Source organism: Nomascus leucogenys, chromosome 9, assembly GCF_006542625.1.
Source record: "Nomascus leucogenys isolate Asia chromosome 9, Asia_NLE_v1, whole genome shotgun sequence".
In the NCBI taxonomy this organism is placed as follows: Eukaryota; Metazoa; Chordata; class Mammalia; order Primates; family Hylobatidae; genus Nomascus; species Nomascus leucogenys.
In genome coordinates this window covers 95516308-95522307 of record NC_044389.1, presented here as the reverse complement: position 1 = coordinate 95522307, position 6000 = coordinate 95516308, and the positions used below count along the sequence as shown (strand labels likewise).

Here is a 6000-nt window from a genome sequence, read left to right as displayed (position 1 = left end):
ATAAAATGTGTATTAAGATACTGATCTCTTAAAATTTTTGTGAGAATCAGATATATGTATATGAAGAGCCTGACATATAGTAGATGCTAAATAAATGGTAGTTATTATCATGTTGTGAATTATAATGTTCATATTTTCTATTACACTGGATTAAATTATTTTCACATTTAAAACGTGGGTAAAATTAAATGAAATTGAAGATTGCTCCCTCAAGAAAACCTTGAAAATTGAAAGCAAAATTGACGATCACTTCATATTTTTATCTGATTTTTAAGAAAGTGTTAATAAATTCCTAAATGTTTAATAGTGGTGCCTTGGGTGTCAGTGACAAATGCTCAAATAATTAAGACAGTGAATAAATTAATTGTGAAAGCAGATCTCTTCCTTAAAAATAAGACAATGAACACAATGTTTCTAGATTTTCTCCTAACTCTGAGATACCAAAATGGTACTGAATCATGACCACTCTCCTTATCCTTACTAACTGAAAGGAGAAAATGTTCAGAAACAGTGGAATTCAAAGAATTTACATCTCAAAAGTCAGCAGCAAGAACTGCTGAATGTCTGCTTCTTCCCACTGATCCAGCTTTAAAAAGGCCTTCTTTAAATCCTCAGGAGAAAACACAGGGGAACCATTAAAACAAACAAAAATCAACAGCCAAGGGAATAATTGAATTGTTTCATTTCTTTCTTTGTTTTAGTGTGTGTATATATATGTATATATTTTATTTTCTCTCCCCAATTTTTTTTTCTCCTCTGTCCTGGATAGCAATTTCTTTTCCCAACATCTCAAAACTTTGCCTCTGCCCTTTTTTTTTTTTCATCCTCTTTCATGATCGTTTTCATTTATGGTTCATCTTTTGATTCCACACTCTAAGATATAAGGGCAATGTGAGAACATCTTGAGCTTAGTACCAACTTTATTAAATAGATAAAAATATGAGCTCTGGAAAACAAATTATGGGCCTGAAAACTGTTGGTATTTTCAAAAGCAGTGGGCATATATAGAGGAAAGAGCACATTCTGTACTAGGGTTTCTCTCAAAGGCGACAGGGTTACATATTCAGTAATGGATAGGGCAAGAAGGGAAGACACCATAAGGGGTTGACTGTATATTTCCATTAAAGTAAATTACATAAGCAAGTTAACAGAGACAGAAAGAATCCAGGTTTAAACTTGATGACTTGGGTTAAAGGCAGGTCATCAAGTTTCAGGGCTACTGGAGAAGATCCACGAAATGTAGGCAATACCGAAACCTGCTTTGAAAGACGCTTTAAGGAGGCTGAGCTCTACTGAAGAGCATAACATCTCTGAGAAAATAATTTTGGCGACAAAATGGAGAAAGGATGGTAGGAAGAGGTATAACTTACTCGTTGTAACATTCCAAGCCCGAGGTTTCAAGTGCCTGAAATGATAAATTTGGGATGCTTATCTAAGCACTTAGTATTTCCAATAGAAAATAATACTGCATTTCTAGTTGCAGTAGAGTTTACCATGTAGTTCTATATTATTTCATTTTTACAACCACCTTCTGAACTAAGGAAGGGATTGTTATTTTTGCTTTACAGAGGAGAAATGTGATGCTCAGAGGGTGTGGCTGACAAGCTCCAGGACACAGGTAATAAGTAAAATCTAGATCTCGGGTCTTTCAGTTGAAACTAGAAACATAGGAAACAACAACAGAAGTCACAACAATTTAACAGTTATTTAGAGGTGTCAATGATTTGGGATTTAAAAATATGAAGTTTAACATTTCTGATTTCAAAGCAATACATGGCTTCCATATGACACTATAGAATACTTCAAGTAAAAAGGAAAAGATAATTTATCTGATGTATCGTTAATTGTGCTTTAATAATTCTCCCGTTATTGGCTTGGGATTATAATTGGAAATTATATCTGAAAGTAATAAAATTATAGTTGATGATAGAATGAGACAGGCTTTACCTACCTTTCCAAAATTCAGATGGCTTTCCAAATTTTATTTTTAAAAAGTCCACCAAATAATTTTTTAAAAGATTAATAGGTTCTCACAGAGCACAAATACATAAAATAATGGGTGCCTTTTGAAAGATTAAATTGTTTTCATATATCTTATTAGTATTTGAGGAGAAATTAGTACTTGTATTTTATTTTCTCACAAAATGTGAAGGGAAAGACTCTAATAGCATTTTAAACCACCAAAAGAGCATGATTGATTATTATACTCATGTGATTGAATTTCTTTAAATTTTGCTTTTTAATGAATCTTTAAATTATAGTGTTAATAGTCACACCTGTTAATTTCAATAGAATATTTTCTGTAATAGAAGAAGAATAAACATGTAGCATAACTAAAGAAAAAAAAGAAAATCAGGTGAAATGGGAGAGTAAATGATAAATTCTCCAGTCTGTGTTCATCTCATCCAGTCTTTGTTAATCTCATGGTTGAGACCAGAAAGTTGCATGTCAGTCATTTGGTGTGTACTACATATACTCTGACGTAAAAGATATCTGGAATGATACAGCATCAGATTGTTCCTTCTAATACTTAAGTGTCCTTGATATATAGAAAAGAGAAGAAAGTGCCAATCAGGCAGATTAAGACCTTTACTTACAAATGATTCATTTCCATGCTTGCTTAATTTCTAAAAGTAGGTATCTGGGCGTTGTCCAACAAAATGAATGGAAAACTCCCAGCCTGCATGATATGTACATGTGAGACTGAAGTCACCTGGTAACTGGGTCAAGAATTCATGTTACACACTAAAGGATGCACTTCAAACAGAGGCTTATACTTTACACAACTTAAAAATAATAGTTAATAAGAAAACAACTTTTGAGAAGAGCTAATTTGCTTTGTAGTCAATTCCATCCAAATATGTACATAATAGTCTATATATGTGTATATAAATGTTATAAAAGTTGAAGAGATATCCTAATTTCCCACTGGTTTGTTGACCACATCTTTATTCCCAGAACCTGTGAATATCTTACTTTACATGGTAGAAGGGACTTTGCAGACATTAATTTAAGCATCTTGAGATGGATGATTCTGGATTATTTGGATGGGTGTGATACAATCACAAAAGAAAGGGAGGAGAATCAGAGTCAGTAGAAGAAAGTATAATGATGAGAGCAAAATACTGGAGCTATGCAAGGTTCAGGCCATGAGCCAATGGATGCAGGAAGCCTCCAGAAGCTGAGAAAAGTAAGGAAATGTATTCCCCCAGAGAAGAAACGCAGCCCTGCCAATATCTTGCTTTTTCCCTGGAGACCCATTTTGGACTTCTGACCTCCCACCAGACTAGTAAGGTAATAAATTCATGTTGTTTTAAGACACAAAGTTTGTGTTTATTTATTTATTTTAGAGACAGGGTCTCACTCTGTCCTGCAGGTTGGAGTGCAGTGGCACTCATAGCTCACTGCAGTCTCGAACTCCTGGGCTCAAGCGATCTTCCTACCTTAGGCTTTCAAGTAGCTAGGACTACAGGCTCATGCCACCATGCCCAGCCAGCTTTTTATTTGTATTATTATTATTATTATTATTATTATTATTATTATAGAGATAGGCTTTTGCTATGTTACTCAGGCCGGACTCCAATTCTCCAGCTTCAAGCAATCCTTCTGCCTTGGCCTCCCAAAGAACTAGGAATACAGGTGTGAGCCACCATGCCAGACATGGTAATATATTATAGCAGCAATAGGAAACAAACTGAAAGTAAGATTTCCAAATAAATGTATAATAATCACATAACTTTGCTATAATTATCTTAACCATTTCTGTGTTGTTCAATTTTTAGCTTGTTTCCATTTTTTTTCTATTATAAATAGTGCTGAAGTGAATATCCTTATGCATAAATCTTAGCATACACTTCTGATTTATTTTCTTTAGATTAGAAAACTGGAAATGGCTTGGACCAGTGGCTCACACCTGTAATCCCAGCACTTTGGGAGGATGAGGCAGGCAGACTTACTTGAGCCCAGGAGTTTGAGACCAGCCTAGGCAACGTGGTGAAACCCTGTCTCTACAAAAAATACAAAAATGAGCTGTGTGTGGTGGCACACGTCTGTGGTTCAGCTTCGCAGGAGGCTGAGGTGGGATGATCACTTGAGCCTGGGAGGCCAAGGCTGCGGTGAGTTGTAACTAGGCCAGTGCACTCCAGCCTGGGCAACAGACTGAGACCCTGTCTCTAAATAGATAAATAAATAAATAAAATTGGAAGAAATAAGAACCTGGAAATGAAATGACTGCTGCAATATTTTAAAAAATATTTAAACACAAAAATCAGTAGAGAGAAAGATACAAGTAACACTTAGATTCATACGTGAAGATGAACTTTATTAATATAAGAAGTAAAATATTAGTGATAGAGATGAAGTAGCCTTTAATCCCCTTTTCCATCCTCCCTCCATACTCTCATCTCTTCCAACACAAAGATTGAAAAATATGGAATGATTCACAAATATGTGAACCACCCTTGCACATGGACCATGTTGGTCTCTGTGCTGTTCCAATTTTAGTATATATATTAATGAAGCAAGCACCAAGGTTTTATTTTATTCTTAAAAACACCCTTGAAGAAACTAGCCAACGTTATACATTATAGCTTCGTTATCACAATAACCCTTTTATACTCCAAAATACCTTCATAGACAAGAAGAGGCAAATACAGGCATTAAAAGAAGAAGAATGAGAAAGAGAAGGGCAGAATTGAATAATGAGCTAACTGGAGCTATTTTTTTCTAGATAGGCATTTCATTTTCACTGTTGATTTTACCTCACATTTAAAGTATGAAAAGTTAAAATTTTGAAAATCATCTAATTATGCATTTACAAACCATTACTAATTTTGTCACCGTTCCCAAATTAGCCAGACTGGTCTCTGTTCTGAGCTGTGAAGAAAAGGCAATAAAAAGGATATTGTTCCCTTTACTGTAACTCCACTGTTTTATTCAAGTGTCATCATGGCCACTTCACAATCTGATTTGAGAAGAGGTTCTGTCAAGCTTGATCATAATTTGGATGAACTCTCTACTTACGCAGAACACAGCTCTGTTATGAGGATCAGGACTCATTCCAACTGTAGAATATCACAAAACTAGAGGTTGACCTAACGGAATCCCCAAATTAAAAAAATATCTCAAATATAAGATATTCTCAAGGTCTGTAACTTTTTAGTAAGTTTTACATTCCAAACTGTCTATATGACAGTATCACTTTCTATTGAACAACAATTTTGATTCATTTGGAAGAAAAAGTATCAAACCCTCGTCAATCTAAATATTCTCCAGCTTTGGCAACATGGTGAAACCCTGTCTCTACTTAAAAAAAAAAAAAAAAATACAAAAATTAGCCAGGTGTGTGGTGTGCACCTGTAGTCTAAGCTACTAGGGAGGCTGAGGTGGGAGGATCACTGGAGCCCAAGAGGTGGAAGTTGCAATGAGCCAAGATCATGGCACTGCACTCCAGCCTGGGTGACAGAATGAGACACTGCCTTAAAAAAATAAATAAATATGCCAGGCATGGTGGCTCACTCCTGTAATCCCAGCACTTTGGGAGGCCGAGGCAGGGTGGATCATGAGGTCAGGAGTTCGAGACCAGCCTAGCCAGCATGGTGAAACCCCGTCTCTACTAAAACAAACAAACAAAAAAAAATTAGCCAGGCATGGTGGCACGCAGCTGTAATCCCAGCTACTCAGGAGGCTGAGGCAGAATTGCTTGAACCCAGGAGGTAGAGGTTGCAGTGAGCTGAGATTGTACCACTGCACTCCAGCCTGGGCAACAGAGCAAGACTCCATCTCAAATAATAATAATAATAATAATAATAATAATAATAATAATGTAAATATTCTAACACAAGTTTTAGATAGTATAATTTATATAAAAACAAGATAAATTTACTGCTATTTAAATGATACATATAAATTAATTCCTATAAAATATTTTACATAACCAAAAGCATACATCACAAAGCTAAAAATTAGTATTTGGGTAACAGTGAACCCTGAAAACACAAA

General features: G+C 35.3%; 1 non-coding gene across 1 annotated transcript; it reads right to left on the bottom strand.

The window, feature by feature from the left end:
- Nucleotides 1-4423: 4423 nt before the first annotated feature.
- LOC115836793 lies at nt 4424-4527 on the bottom strand. Its single transcript, XR_004031809.1, has one exon. It is a non-coding gene; the product is annotated as a U6 spliceosomal RNA (small nuclear RNA).
- Between the last annotated feature and the right edge of the window lie 1473 nt (nt 4528-6000).